At 45.3% G+C, this 16,411-nt stretch overlaps 1 long non-coding RNA gene across 1 annotated transcript; it reads right to left on the reverse strand.

The window, feature by feature from the left end:
• Positions 1 to 10,742: 10,742 nt before the first annotated feature.
• On the reverse strand, positions 10,743 to 16,411 carry LOC309525493. Its single transcript, XR_014216348.1, has 3 exons — positions 16,376 to 16,411; positions 15,373 to 15,481; positions 10,743 to 12,020 (listed from the first exon to the last, which is right to left on the reverse strand). It is a non-coding gene; the product is annotated as an uncharacterized lncRNA (long non-coding RNA).

Genomic DNA, 16,411 nt, shown 5'->3' on the forward strand with positions numbered 1-16,411 from the left:
AAGATGAGGAATAAGGGCCTTTTCATTGATGAGCAAATTCACATAGTTATGGAATTGCAGAGCTGAAGGGACCCAAGGGTCATCTAGTCCAACCCCCTGAAATGAAGGAATCTTCACCCAATGTGAGGCTCAAACGCATGGCCTTGCGATCCAGAGGCTCTGCAAAAACAGGGGGGCAAGAGGGGAATGGTATACATTTGGGAAGCCTCCTTGTTTTGTTCACTTGCGGGTATAAGTAGCATCATTTCATTCCCACTTCATAGGGTTGCTTCATTTCATAAACTCTGCTTTGTGTTGAAATGGGGAAATCGCCAATGTGCCTGAAACATTTTCAAAAAAATAAAATTGGAGCAAATCTGCACACCCTTCTGCATGGATGAAGCCTGCCAAATTTCAGCCAGATAGATCCAAGAGATTTTGTGCTAGGCACCTTTAAATTTTAAAGTAAGTAAAGCAGTTTCTTTACTTTAGTTTTTCATAGAGTATTTTGGGCAAGTATTTGCATGACACCGGGAGCACAGAAGTGTCCTTTGATAATGTTGTAAATAAAAATATGCCCTTTTCCCTTATGGGGTATCCAAGAGCCCATATAGAGTCCTTACACAGGTTCCCTATTGGTAGGAGAAAATAACAGAGGCCAACCAGAGAATATTGAGAAGCAAAGCAGCTAGTAAGCTCAATCTTTATTGATCTGTTGCAATAGGGTGCTCCCCTCACACACAGGAAAGGAGGAGGACCCACAAAAATGCTGTGCAAGGGCTTAATAAAGACTTTTGAAATTCCCATCCTAAAGATCAAAACCACCCCCAGAAACATTATACATACAGTGGTGCCCTGCAAGACGAATGCCTCGCAAGACGGAAAACTCGCTAGACGAAAGAGTTTTCCGTTTTGGAGGTGCTTCGCAAAACGAATTTCCTATGGGCTTGCTTCGCAAGACGACAATGTCTTGCGAGTTCCTGCTGGGGTTTTTTCCTTCCTCCCCCTTTTTCTAAGCCGCTAAGCCGCTAATCAGCTGATCCGATCAGCAGATAAGACGCTAAAAGCCGCTAATAGCGCTAATCCGTCAATGGGCTTGCTTTGCAAAACGAAAAAACCGCTAGACGAAGAGAATCACAGAACGGATTCTTTTCGTCTTGCGAGGCACCACTGTACATCACAGAAGGGGTGTAACCTAAGACCACCCCTCAGATACATCACAGAAAAGGCGGTCTTAAAACATAAATTTGAATGTTGTTTTTCTCCTGTCGCTTGTTTATTTCCTGTCTGGCAGGTTACTTGATTGTATTGCCTGGGGAGCCTGGCCAGTCTTTTGTAATGATAAGGCTTACACCCTTATTCCAACACAGACATACCCTTAAGACAGGATTTGTGAAGGAAAAGACAAAGGGGAGGCTTTTCCATTTTGACCTTTCATAGGAAACATTTGGTTAGTTTAGGAGTCAAAATGGTTCCAGGTTGGTCTTCCTGTGTTGATCTATGTATGTGCAGTTATGAACATTACCATATATATAAGACCATAAAATTCCTATCACAATAAGTTCCCTGCAAAAGTTTACATGCATATGTGCCGGGGTTCTGGAGTAATCCAATATCGATCAAAGCTGATATTTGAGGTTTCAGCCAACAATTATATTTAAGTCCAGTTAGCATTAAATAAAACCCATTGGCATAAAGCTGCTTTCTCACTAGCACCAAGGCGAAGTGATTAAGAGGCACAGAAGTTCTCTTAAAACCCCGCCCCCATCACTTCATTGGGCGAGAGGAGCAGGACGTGAAAGAGAACCAACTACTGGGAGCCTTTTGAACGGCAAGCCTGGAGGCAAAACCAGGCAATATTTCCATTGACAGGGAGACCTGTCAATGAGGATTCTGGTTTGATCTTAGCCACCCTTCTCTCTTTCTGGCAATTTCTTTACAAGAACAAAAGGCCACTGGAGATTGTTTCAAAGTTAGGAACAGGCACTGCAAGAAACCAAAAACACCCAGCTTCTCAAATGCAAACAAAGCTTTATTTCCCAAGTGCTTTGATTCCAGTCACTTGTCTCTGCTTCATTTGCCTGCGCTGCTTTGTTTCAGAGCGACTGTTATATTACGAGACATATTTCTTGAGGGCATTTAGGGATGCTCCCCAGATGCACAATTTAGTAATTTTGACATTGCCGCTTAGGAACAAAGCAGTTAGTTCAGTTTCGCTTTGCTCTTTGCTGTTCCTAGTTGGTCGGAGAAGTCTAGCCTTGGCTGTAATGAAGTCCTCAACCCTGTTCAATTTCCCACGTGTGACATTTACAAGAACTATGAAGAACGCCTCATTAGGCCCAAAGAGACGGCAAAACTCTCTGTCCGGGACTCTCACATAGGCCCAAGTCTGGTTGCCACCTAGGGATGCCATTCCTCCTCTGTTTGCAACACTTGTTTTGTGAAAAAAAAATCTGTTGTGGGGCTTTCCTTTGAGGGCAGAACTTCTGCTACAGTGTGCAACACTATCACAAAGCAGGAAGAAGTGCATTGGCCAGGTGGACTCAAGGGCCGATTCCTAGATGCCTTTGCCCCTCAAGAGGTGTTTCTGTGACATGGTAGTGTTTATGAGAATTGCCACACTAGCTTTAGGTTAAGGTTTCTGCTTAGATTTGTAGGGTTGCCATATTTTGAAGAGCAACAAAGAGGGCACCTTTGCCAACTTCTGCTTTTAACAATGGATCGCTCTGACAACTCCCATTTTACATACCCATGAAAAAGAGGACATGTCCTAGAAAAAGAGGACCTATGGCAAGTCGCTATAGGTAGAGGCTGACCTGTTGTAGAGACTCAAGGAAGAGAAGGCAGCTGTATTAAAGCACAGTTTGCTGCTACAAGAGGGATTTGTGAACTCTCCTTGTTTCATCGATCGCAGCAACATGAACAGCCCAACTAATGGATGGAAGGAAGGAAAAGGCAGAAGTTAGGAAGGCCACTGAAGTGCATTCGCTCCTGGCCTGCTCTGTCCAATCTCGTTGCAGGCAGAACAAACTGGCTCATTCCCCTTCCTTTATCCCACCTGGAATCTAAAGTGTTATCGCCCAGGTACAGGTTGACCACCTCTGTGCGATCCAGGGCTTTGTCTCAACAAACTTTCGCTTTGTTTTGCCATTTTGTGGTTACAAGGACTTGCCTCCTTCATCTCCACTGATGCTGAGAAGGAGACATGTCCTCATTCCATAATTCTCGTAAAAAACTAAGTGTCAGGGAACTGCCATCGGAGCTAGAGGCGGAGGGAAGGCTCCAAAGGGATGCAGGAGAGGGTCCCAGTAGGGAGAGAGGCAGCCCATCTGCTGGGGAAGGAAATCAGCGTAACACCAGTGGAGAAGGGGGGCAGATGGGGGGATCGGAGAGGAGGCTCCAAGACTCCTCGCCGGAGACCAGCGGAGAGAGTACGGCTCCTCCACTGCCCACACCCTCCCTGCGCAGAAGACTTCCGCGCAGGGAGAGTAGGAGGAGACTTGGCGTCAAACAACTTTTATGCTGGAAAAGGTTCAAGAATTGCCCACTGACGGATTCTGCCAGTGACTGAGACAGTCACGATGCTGGAGGCTGTTCAGTCAGAAAGGGTTTAACCAGGTAACCTCGCCAGCAGTGGCGGCAACTTACGCACAAGCAACCCCTAAATCCATTACACTAAGTTAATGCACATTATGTTGTAACGGTGTTCCTGGGTGTTGTAGCAGCCAAGAGGCAGCATGTGGATCTGATCTAAATAGAAATGATTAAGCATCACATAAATGTGCTTCGAGAATTAAGCATAAGGTGAATATGGTCAGTGATTGCCAGCATTCCCTATGTACTTTTTTCCCTGAAGGACATCAAATCTCCATTTCCCTAATTGATTCATGTAACACAGACAATCGGAGTGCTGTATACTGTCCACTGATCGCTAGGCAAACATTATTGAAGTGTCAATATTTGCCTTCCCCCCCTGCAGCTATCATTGCTTTGAGAGGCTATAATTCATACAGGACAAAGTGGTGGCTGTACTGCCTTTATTATACAAAGAAAAGTACTGGCTGTTTAGGTTTCTTAAGTATGTTACATCTCAGGAAGAACAATTACACAGAGACGGTTCAATGGATCCTCCCTGCAAAAGATCTTTGACAGAAGCTTTCCAAGGCGCACCTGAAGAACCAGTCAAATAGAAGCAGGGTTGCCATATCTTGAAGAGCAAAAAAGAGGGTAGCCCAAGATGCTGCCAGCCCAAGCCAGGAAAAGAGGCACGCGGGTGTGGATGCCTCTTTCTCCGGCTCAGGCTGGCAGCAGCTGTGGTGTATAGAGCAGCCCAAGCCGCCCAAACACAAGCTGTCTGGGCCTGAGCCCAACCACCCAAATTTGGACATTTCCTTTAAAATGTAGGAATCCGCCCAGCATATTGGCCCCCTAAAAAGAGGGCATGTCCAGGTTTTCCCAGATGTATGGCAACACTAAATAGAGGAGACAGCATAGATGGTGACAGCAGTCACGAAATTAAAAGACGCCTGCTTCTTGGGAGAAAAGCAATGACAAACCTAGACAGCATCTTAAAAAGCAGAGACAAAGGCCAACAAAGGTCTGTATAGTTAAAGCCATGGTTTTCTCAGTAGTGATGTATGGAAGTGAGAGCTGGACCATAAAGAAGGCTGATCGCCAAAGAATTGATGCTTTTGAATTATGGTGCTGGAGGAGACTCTTGAGAGTCCCATGGACTGCAAGAAGAACGTATCCATTCTGAAGGAAATCAGCCCTGAGTGCTCACTGGAAGGACAGATCCTGAAGCTGAGGCTCCAATACTCTGGCCACCTCATGAGAAGAGAAGACTCCCTGGAAAAGACCCTGATGTTGGGAAAGATGGAGGGCACAAGGAGAAGGGGACAGCAGAGGATGAGATGGTTGGACAGTGTTCTCGAAGCTACCAGCATGAGTTTGACCAAACTGCGGGAGGCAGTGGAAGACAGGAGTGCCTGGTGTGCTCTGGTCCATGGGGTCACGAAGAGTCGGACACGACTAAACAACTAAACAACAACAAATAGAGGAGACAGGGGATGGTTCTCTGGAACACAGGTCATCCTTGGCCCATGGACCATGCTAGCTGTTGGAGTCAAGCAACATCTGCAGGGCCAAACATCCCCTACCCTTGTTCTAGGGTTAATTTGCAAAGGGAAATATTAACAAGGGTTGTTGTTTTTTTGTATGGACCACACCAACCCATGAGCTATTAAAACAATAATACATTTGTGTCCTTTATCTCCCAGCAAAAATCTGCGACAACTCTTGCTAGAGTGACCAGTTAAGCATTGTTTAGAAAAAGAAATAGATTTGCATCATTAAAAAGAGAACAGCAGTTTGCATAAAGTTTGCAAATGTTTATGTATATGAATGCAAATTTAAAAATTATTGCTTTAGTTTAAATAGATATGCAGCAGATACCGCTAGAGTGGCCAAGCACCAGGGAACTTGTTTGGCTGCTCATTCTGCTGGACTCGTGCTCCCAACTTCCCTGCTTCTGCTCTCCCTTTCTACAGTTCCTTAACTTTAAACCAGATTTGGAACGGACAGCCCTACAAACAGGGGGCACCTTCAAAAAGACCATTCAGTAGCCTGGAGATGCCAACACTGTGAACATCTAACTTAAAGCTTCTCAGTGGCGTGGCATGGGTTGTCAGCACCCGGGGCAAGGCAAGCAATTTGCGCCCCCTAACCCGTGGATTTGCGCCTCCTAACCCATGGATTTGCGCCCCCTAACCCTAACCCCCAGATGTTGCGCCCGGTGCGGCCGGCCCCCCCTGCACCCCCACGCTATGCCACTGAGGCTTCTTGGAGAGCATAGCTTAGGACTGATATACCTAAAGGAGCTTCTCTCTCCCCCCCCCCCATCGTTCAGCCTGGACACTGAGGTCCAGCGCTGAGGGCCTTCTGGTGGTTCCCTCACTGTGAGATGCGAGCTTACAGGGAACCAGGCAGAGGGCCTTCTTGGTGGTGGTGCCCGCCCTGTAGAACGCACTCCCATCAGATGTCAAGGAAATAAACAACTACCTGACTTTTAGAAGACATCTGAAGGCAGCCCTGCTTAGGGATGTTTTTAATGTCTGATGTTTTATTGTATTTTTAATATTTTGTTGGAAGCCACCCACAGTGACTGGGGAAACCCAGCCAGATGGGCGGGGTATAGATATTATTATTATTATTATTATTATTATTATTATTATTACTATTATTATTATTATGAGTTATAGAGAATGAACCTCCAAACACAGGTATAGGTGTATCACAAAGCAGTGCAGAGTTGGGGTCTCTTGACCAAGAGTTGCCAGGTACGAAATGCCCCCCACAGTGAATAACATATATAATAACATCATAATCATAATTTATTTCTGACACGGCCCCAGCCACTCAGGGTGGCTTCCAACAAAAATACAAAGGGGGGGGGAGAGGTGGAAATCTAGCATTAATAGCTTCCCGCCCAAAACAGGTCTTCAGATGTCTACAAAAAGTTACATAGTTGTTAAACTCTTTGACATCTGAAGGAAGGGCGTTCCACAGGGTGGGTGCCACCACAGAGAAGGCCTTCTGCCTGGTTCCCTGTAAGCTCACATCTTGCAGTGAGGGAACTGCCAGAAGGCCCTCGGAGGTGGACCTCACTGTCTGGGCTGAAGGATGGGGCTGGAGGCGCTCCTTCAGCTATACAAGTATACAATGCTAACATTGCTGAAGCCAACACTCAAATTACATCAAGTCCTTATTCTGAGCAATAGTCCTAAACTGGTGAAACAAAGAACTTTTTCTATATCATGCAAATGTTGTCATGTCAAACTTTTGAAAACAACAACAACCCAAACCGATAGTACTTCAGCATGCAATCTGAAAACTCATCACAATGAGTTTCAATTAACCAATTAACAGTAGAAACCTTTTCTATGGCCAAAATTAAGAATAGTGTGCAATTGTTATTAATGATTAACTTGTTCACTTTTGAATTTTTACTTCAGCATAAAGTCTCCAGGGTCAAACCAATAGCCCTTTTAAAATTCAAAACTTTTTACTGCAATGGCCTAATTTGTCTTGCCTATCCTTTATAGACAGGTATGAAGGCATCTCATCGATTTTTGTCATTCTGAACATTTTTCACTATGTTCAGTCCCTCCTTTTGTTGTCAGAAAACTTAATCTACCTGATGTTTTCCTGTGAATTTTTCCAATGATCTACAGACACTTCTAGCTTATAGTGCTTCTTTGGGACCATAGAACTAAACAAGAGCCCACAACTAGAGTGGAGCCGACATCTCTCAGAAAGTATTTTCCCCTCCACTAAGAAACATTCTGATATTTTAATTTCATATTCCCCTATTGGATTTGTTCCCAGGATAGTGAAGGCCACCAACTTGAGTGGCTTTAAAAGAGGATAAGACAAAATGGTGGAGGATGTTTCTACTTGTGGACTTCTTAGAGGGATTTGGTTTGCCCCTGTGAAAGCAGGATTCTTGATCGGGTGGGTCTTTGGGCTGATTTAGCAGAGCTCTCCTTCTGTTCTTCTGCTAAAATGAGCCAGTGTGGTGTAGTGGTTAAGTGGTAGTGGTTAAGAGCGGTAGTCACGTAATCTGGGGAACCGGGTTCGCGTCTCCGCTCCTCCACATGCAGTTGCTGGGTGACCTTGGGCCAGTCACACTTCTGTGAAGTCTCTCAGCCCCACTCACCTCACAGAGTGTTGTGGGGGAGGAAAGGAAAGGAGAATGTTAGCCGCTTTGAGACTCCTGAAGGGGAGTGAAAGGCGGGATATCAAATCCAAACTCCTCCTCCTCTTCTTCTTCTTCTTCTTCTTCTTCTTCTTCTTCTTCTTCTTCTTCTTCTTCTGTGCTTTGCAAGCCTGCCCAAAGCTGGCCACCTGAAATGGTGACTGGGGGCGGCCGCCAAGACCACATTACACCGGTCTTGAAAGACCTGGCTCCCAGTATGTTTCCGAGCACAATTCAAAGTGTTGGTGTTGCCCTTTCAAGCCCTAAACGGCCTCGGTCCAGTATACCTGAAGGAGCGTCTCCTCCCCAATCGTTCTGCCTGGACGCTGAGGTCCAGCGCCGAGGGCCTTCTGGCACTACCCTCACTGCGAGAAGCAAAGCTACAGGGAACCAGGCGGAGGGCCTTCTCGGTAGTGGCGCCCGCCCTGTGGAACGCCCTCCCATCAGATGTCAAAGAGATAAACAACTACCTGACATTCAGAAGCTTTTAGGGAAGCTTTTAATGTGTGACATTTTAGTGTATTTTTTTCTTTGTTGGAAACCGCCCAGAGTGGCTGGGGAAACCCAGTCAGATGGGCAGGGTACAAATAAATTATTATTATTATTATTATTATTATTATTATTATTATTATTATTTTATTTTTCCCTGTCCCCCCTAGTAAGACGGAGCATGCAGAAAAGGTTGTGCTCAGATTCAGACAGGCTTGCAATGCAAAGAATTGTCTCCTTATGATGTATATCTCTCCGACTCGAACCCATACCTCCAGGACATATAATAAGCTGTTAAGGATTTGAGGCGTTCATTTACCTCTCTTGCACTCCATTCCATTCTCATGGTTTTTTAAATTCATTTTTTAAAAAATAACTGTTAATTTACAAACAAATATGCAAGTCATTCTACTGCCATGGGTAGAAACCTTCACCTTATTTAAGGCAACCCATTTCAGTTCCGAAATGGCAAACATTTTATTGTTAGGCGGAATAATGCCATGTGTACCAGGGAATCTACCCTTCTCCCCAGAGAACTTTTGCAATCAGAGTCTGCTCCCAGTAAATATATTCATCCCAGATTTAGATTCCAGTCAGCCAGTGCCGAGGGAGTGGCTTGAGAGGCCATTGCACAATTGTGGTTTTTTGAACCTCTTAATCATCCTCAACCCTCAAAAGTTTCCTGATATATTAACCGGCTTCACACATTCTTCATGGCTGGCATTTGTGCCCGGAGCGCTCTCCCTTAACACCTACATGATATGTCTTTCAGATTCCTCCTTTAAAAAACAAACTCTTTGTCATGAATTATTTTGCCTCCTCTAGCACCTTTAGTCTCCAGGTTTTTCTACTCAGGGAAATGACCAGCTGTTCTCCCTTCCTGGCATGCCACCTCCCCCTACTGAACGTTCAAGTCACCTTTAAAGACGTCTACCACAAAACTGAGGGGCTCATCTTCCAGTGTCATAACTTTTATATGCCTGTTGTCTTTGTCCATGGAGGTTTCTTGGCAGGGATACTGGAGTGGCTTGCCGGTTCCTGTTCCAGGTGGATCTCGTTTGGTCAAAACTCTCCACTATGTCCTGTCCATCTTGGGTGGCCCTGCATGGCATAGCTTATAGCTTCTCTGAGTTATTCAAGCCTCTTCACCACGGCAAGGCAGTGATCCATAAGGAGCCCTGAGTGCTCACTGGAAGGACAGATCCTGAAGCTGAGGCTCCAATACTCTGGCCACCTCATGAGAAGAGAAGACTCCCTGGAAAAGACCCTGATTTTGGGAAAGATTGAGGGGACAAGGAGAAGGGGACGACAGAGGATGAGATGGTTGGACAGTGTTCTCGAAGCTACCAGCATGAGTTTGACCAAACTGCGGGAGGCAGTGGAAGACAGGAGTGCCTGGCGTGCTCTGGTCCATGGGGTCACAGAGAGACGGACACGACTTAACGACTAAACAACAACAACCACAAAACCCCCTGAAACTATTTGTCTGTAGTTGGCAGGTTTGTTACCTAAGGACACCTCTCTCATGCCTGCTATTTTCAGAATGATGGCCCACAAAACACTTGGGGAGATTAAATTATTCCTATTTTATCCACCCTAAAACTCTTAAGTGCTGCCCTTATGCAAAAACCACAGCAGCTTTCCTCAGAAGGAGCCTGCCTGCAAATTTCATGCAAATCTGTGATGACAAAAGTTCTTGATGTTTTTTCTCTCTTTTTAAATAAAATGTATCTGTTAGATAAGCATTGGACCTCTCTGGAGGAGCCAGTATGCCTGCAAATTTCATTCACACCTGTCAAGAGGAGGGGGAAGTATAGCAATTTTTGATGTCACAGTAGCAAATGTGGGTTGTGAAATGAAGTAGATCTCCAAACTGTAATGGCTGCTGTTGTGCGGAAACCACTGCAGCTCTTCTTCTGAAAATTTGGAGATTTGTGCCCTCAGAAGGAGATACCTTACCTGAAATTTTCATCCAATTCTGCCCCCCAAATCAAAAGGTTTTAGACATGTCCTTCTTTTAAAATAATAAACTTTTAAATGGACTCAACACAAAAACCTCTGCACCTATGTGCCTGCAGTTTGATAGGATTTATCCACCCCACATAGCCTAATATGCATTCAAAATTAATCCAATTCCCCCCCAAGAAGCAGAGGTGATGGCCATTGTCAATTCTCCTTATAAGTTAATGGTGTGAAAACTATGTCCATGCCCTTCTCTCTGCCTATTTCCCCCTTCCTCAATGCCATGAATATAAGAAGGGATGTTGCTTGGCACTCGTTGGATGTGCTCAGGACATTGCGCAATGGCCGGCCTCTCCTGCCACCTTCCCCCAATCCAAAAGGACGTGGACCTTGGCAGTGATGGAGAAACTCACAGATGGAATTTATTTGATGAAGGCATTGGTTAAACAGAACTCTTTTTATTCTGCTAGGAATCTTCTTTTATTGCTTTTGGGAATCGGAATCGACAAGATAAGCACTCACTTCCTCAACATCAATCACTCTGGAAAGGTAAGACTTGCTGAACTGTGGAATAATTTCTTTCTTGCACACGATAGACCTCTTTTAGATATAAGTTTCAAGATGGCATTGATCACTTTGTTACGGTTTGTTAAAAATGTGTTTGTATTGTGTTCTTCAGTCAATCTATATTTCAATGATAGCTCAAGGTCTCTAAACTGGACGAAGACAACTTAATAACAATTGAGGAACAGAATTGGGATCCAATAGGTCACTGCTGGTGCGTGAAGCACAGTATATTTGACTCTCATGAGATTTTATGCTTTCAGAAATACACTTTAAACGTTGGGAAAGTAATGCTTCCTAGGCAAAACTGTAGAAGTACAGTCAGATTGTTCATAGTTTTAACCATAGTATCTGAAATAATGAGATGTGACCTGGGCTTGAATTAGGTATTAATTAATTTAATTTTGTTGATTGAAACTATAAATTATAATAATGAATTTATCAGTTCCCTAAAAATGGTTTGCAACCATTACTGGGGGACATAAACAATAGTCTCCAATAATGAGTGAATGGCTTTTTAACAAGGACAGAGATTGCTAAAATTGTCAAATTGACACCAAACATAGTCATTTGCCAATACCTAATAAATACCACTGGGGAAAAATCTGGTTTTAGTGAACTGTGGACATAGAAACTTTGAAAGGAACTTAATAATGTAAACTGCATTTGCAGCTTCTGTATAGAACTCAAGTTATATTGTTATACACACCCACCCACCCACCCACCCACCGTATTTTTCTGTCTATAAGATGCCCCCATCCATAAGAAGACGCCCCCTATTTTTGGGGACTCAGATTTAAGAAAATGGGGGGAAGATATATCCGTGTATAAGATGCCCCCTAATTTTTGACATTATTTTTTTGAGGGGAACCTAGCCTTATACACGGAAAAATATGGTATATTTGTTAAAATAAATACACGAAATTTCACAAAAATGCAATCCCCAGCATCTCAAGGTAGGGATGGGGGAACCCATTTCAGAAGTCCTTGTGAGCTGCTGTGAGTCATAGTAGATCAGCACTCCCCAACCTGGTGCCCCCCCCAGGTGTTTTAGGTAGGCGCAAAAGTCTCTCGCTTCATTTAGGACAGCTTATGCGCTCCCTGTAAATAGAAATTATCTGGTCCACAGCTCTGGCGTTATGCTATGCTGCCATACCCACGAGCTCCAGCTTGGTAGTGGAAGGATGTCTACAGGTCTCACAAGACGGCTGTTTTCTCACGCTTCATAGTTCCTTCCCCCAAATCTTCCTCATGGGCACCATTGACAGAGCTATCAATAAGAGTTAACACAGAGCCTGCCATTAGCATGTGCATAATTCTGTGCCTCACCCCAGGCTTAGCGGAAGAAACGGAATAAATCACACCAACTCAGTCCAAATTTGCTAGGGCTGAACAATCGGTTAGATCCACAGATTAAAATAAGTTCGAGGGACTTAAAAAGAGCTTCTCTCAGCTACCGTAGTTTTCGCTCCATAAGACGCATTTCCCCCCTCCTAAAAAGTAAGTGGAAATGTGTGTGCGTCTTATGGAGCGAATGCATACGGGAGGCTCTGCTCAGTGCTCCCTTTAAAGAGCTGCATGGAGCGTGTTGTTGGCTTTTCCCCGACGAGAGAGAAGGGACTGACACGGCCCGTCAGTCCCTTCTCCCTCCTCGGGGAAAAGCCTGCAAGCGCCGCACACACGCTCCACGCAGCTCGTGAAAGGGAGCGCTGAGCAGAGCTTGGGATGCATACAGACTCTGCTCAGCGCTCCCTTTAAAGAATATTTATTTTCTTGCATCCACCCTCTAAAAACTAGGTGCGTCTTATGGTCAGGTGCATCTTATGGAGCGAAAAATACGGTAATAGGCCAGAAGATTTAAATTCTGCTTGAGACTGTGCCAAAAAAAATGACAAATTGCAGGCACCATCTTAAAACAGGCATTCTTCTTTTCTCTCAAAGAGAAAGGAAGACGCTTTCTGAGATGATGCCTCTTGTGGCGCATGCATGCATCAGCTGAAACATGGCACGGCACCTGTTGTCCTCTGCTTGTTGCTGGGCCGTGAATGCCATGGGCTGCAGGCTGCATGGTCACTCCTAAAACTCTGTATTTCTCTGAACTTTGCAGTGCGGTTTTCTAGCCAAGTAATGGATACATAAAAGCATATAATAGGGTAAAGTGTGCATAATAATGCTTGTATTAGTGGGGTGTGTGTGTGTGTGTGTCATTAACATGCTTCATAGTAGGGAAAACCGCTTGCAAAAACGTGTATATTAGCCAAAAGCGACATACAAAAATAGGTTTGTTGGGGAAACATTTGTTCAAAGATGCTGATCAATTTTAATGAAGATCTTTTAATTAATGCATATGTGGAGAACTGAATTTAAGGGGGAGGAAATAGAAAACCCGGAGATGCAAAACTGACACCTTTGCCCACCAATAAGGTAAAGGTAAAGGGACCCCTGACCATTCGGTCCAGTTGTGACCGACTCTGGGGTTGCGGCGCTCATCTTGCTTTACTGGCTGAGGGAGCCGGCGTACAGCTTCCAGGTCATGTGGCCAGCATGACTAAGCCACTTCTGGTGAACCAGAGCAGCGCATGGAAAGGCCGGTTAACTTCCCGCCAGAGCAGCATCTATTAATCTACTTGCACTTTGATGTGCTTTCAAACTGCTAGGTTGGCAGGAGCAGGGACCGAGCAACGGGAGCTCACCCCGTCGCGGGGATTCAAACCGCTGATCTTAGTTATTATTAATTATTAATAGTTAATATAAACAAATAAACAAACAAATTTTTACATCACCCTTCATCTTGTAGGTCTCAAGGCAGTTCACAACATTAAAAAATAGCTTATAGTCTGAATACAGTCACAGGAATGGTTTACCTAGGAGTCTGTGGTCTGAAAGAAAAAAAAACTATTATATTAATAATAATAATATCTAGCAGACTAGCAGCAGTGCTGGAAATTGCAGCAGCATCACCACTTTATTGCCCAGCCCCTGGTGGAACCTGGTATCACCTTGCTGCTGCATCTGCAGTGAGGAACGAGGCATTTGCCGTGTGGCCAAAGATGCTCTAGCCCAGGGGTCAGCAACCTTTTTCAGCCATGGGCCAGTCCACCATCCCTCAGACCATGTGGGGGGCCGGACTATATTTTGGAAAAAAATAATGAATGAATTCCTATGCCCCACAAATAACCCAGAGATGCATTTTAAATAAAAGCACACATTCTACTCATGTAAAAACACGCTGATTCCCAGACTGTCCGCGGGCCGGATTGAGAAAGCGATTGGGCTGCATCCGGCCCCCGGGCCTTAGGTAAAGGGACCCCTGACCATTAGATCCAGTTGTGACCGACTCTGGGGTTGCAGCACTCATCTCGCTTTTCTGGCCAAAGGAGCCGGTGTACAGCTTCCAGGTCATGTGGCCAGCATGACTAAGCCGCTTCTGGTGAACCAGAGCAGTGCACAGGAACGCCGTTTACCTTCCCGCCAGAGCGGTACCTATTTATTTATTTGCATTTTTGGTGTGCTTTCGAACTGCTAGGTTGCATGAGCAGGGACCGAACAACGGGAGCTCATCCCGTCGTGGGGATTTGAACCGCCAACCTTCCGATCGGCAAGCCCTAGGCTCTGTGGTTTAACCCACAGCGCCACTCGCGTCCCTGCTCTAATCATTTGCCCATTTGTTTCTGGTCCTATACAAAACAGCCACCAGGTGGAGATGGAAGGCAAATGACCAAGCAGACAAGCAGCTGGCAGCGCTGAGGCTGGATTTTGTGTGTGTGTGTGTGTGTGTGTGTGTGTGTGTGTGAAGGGTTATTTACACTTGCCATTAGGTGTGGAAGAATGGTTAGAAACACTTCCCTCTGCACAACACCCGTTCCCCAATCAAATTATCCTCCCATCAAATTAGGAAATGGCTGCCGATGCTTTGAAATAAAGGTGGGAGGGCATCAAAGGAGGATTACAAGAAGCAGCCATGGCTCTCTCCCACCTTGCAAAGGCCCAAGAAAGGGCTTGTCCACACCTTGGTTGACCTGTCCAAGGAAACACGATTTTACCGCTGATTTGGGCCAGACAGCAATCATGTTTCCCACCGATCGCTGTTTGTTCCAATTCACCGACAAACAGCGCGTTTCACTGGGGAAAGCAAAAATCGCTTGGACCCACGCCTAGGAAAGCCTAGGACAAGCAGCAAACCTCTTGGACCCGTGTTTTCTAGGTGTGGGACAAGCAAAGTGTGTGCGAGCCCCAAGTTGAGCCCAGCACAGACACGCTGACATGAATTGACCCCAATTATTTCACATAGCCATTCATTTTAATGGGTCGCCTCTGAGTAATGACTCCTTCAGAGGTCGGAAGCAGCCTAAGGGTGTGCCAGGGTGTTAGGTTGTGTGAGAGGGTGGCACACCAGGGGTTAATAGCTGTTGCAGTTGAAAATAACTGGAGAGCGGACGCTCTCGATAACTGTTTAGCAACCAGTCTTCTGAGAAAAAGGAAATGGGGACTCAGCAAAAGAGAGAGAGAAAGCTGTGCAGCTGAGGGAGACCACAAAGAATGGAGGACGCAGATTGAGGTCACTGAAGGAGAACATGGGAAGAGAAACTTGCCCTCTTTCCATACTCTGTGAAAGGACTGACCTAACACATGGAGTCCATTTCCTGTGGAGCTTTGCTTCAGCTGTTAAAGTGCTCTCCAGCCCTTTGGGGATTTCCAGTTGGTTAGGGGAAAGTGTCCAAGCTCACTGCACTGTAATGAGAAACAGAAAACATGCTGCAATCTCGCATCTGGAGGCTGTGGGAGCCCGTCGTGAACAGTGATTTCCACTTTGGTGTCGCCACACCAAAGAAGACTTGCCCTCAAGCTAGGGGGCAGGCCACTGACACTGAGTGTGCAGGAAAGCAGGGCGGGAGAGGACTTCTGGAAGCTGAACATGCTAAGATGCCAAGGCACAGTTTATTCGAGGCAGGCCCGTCCTCTGTGCCACTCACGCCCTCTAAGCAGAGGTGTTTTAAACGCTAGGAATGGCCGGGGTGGAAGCAGAGACCTCGGCCTGTGAAGCGAAACAAGTGCCATGAAACTGTCAGATCCTCTTCACTCAGCCATATCCTGTTTTGAGAGACCAAACAGCAGCAAAAGGAACAAAAACTGCACGGGAAGAGGATTTGATGTGCAACATTCATTGTGAGTGGGAGGTGCTGAAAAACAAAACAAAAAAATCTTTCACATAATTAATTGTGTGTTATGTGTGAGGGAGGAATGCAGAAATTCCCAAACATGGGAACACAAAAATCTTTCCAATGGTAGTGGAGGAAAAGGAAGGAAATGTGTCCACTCTTAATCACTGCCTGAGCTGTGTGGGTAGTGAGTTTCCTGACCTCTCTTCCTGCCTGGGCTCTCCAAGAATTGCAGGAAATTAGGCTTCTGCTGTGGAAAGGGAGAGACAGCGAGAAAAACCCCAACCTCCTTCATAACACGGAGTGTAGAAGTTGTCAACATCTCCACCCAGGAGAAGCAACACTTAGCTTTGCTGAGAAAATGACAAGTGAGATTATTTCGATCCTCGCAGATTTCTACGCCCCGTGCTGAAAATTCAATTATCTCCAGTTCTTTTAAGAACAGGAATAAAAGAAAAATGCATACCCACTTCATGATAAGGCAAAATGAACGTAATAGTGG

The sequence above is a fragment of the Podarcis vaucheri genome, assembly GCF_965113315.1.
Source record: "Podarcis vaucheri genome assembly, chromosome: 1".
NCBI classification, from domain to species: Eukaryota; Metazoa; Chordata; class Lepidosauria; order Squamata; family Lacertidae; genus Podarcis; species Podarcis vaucheri.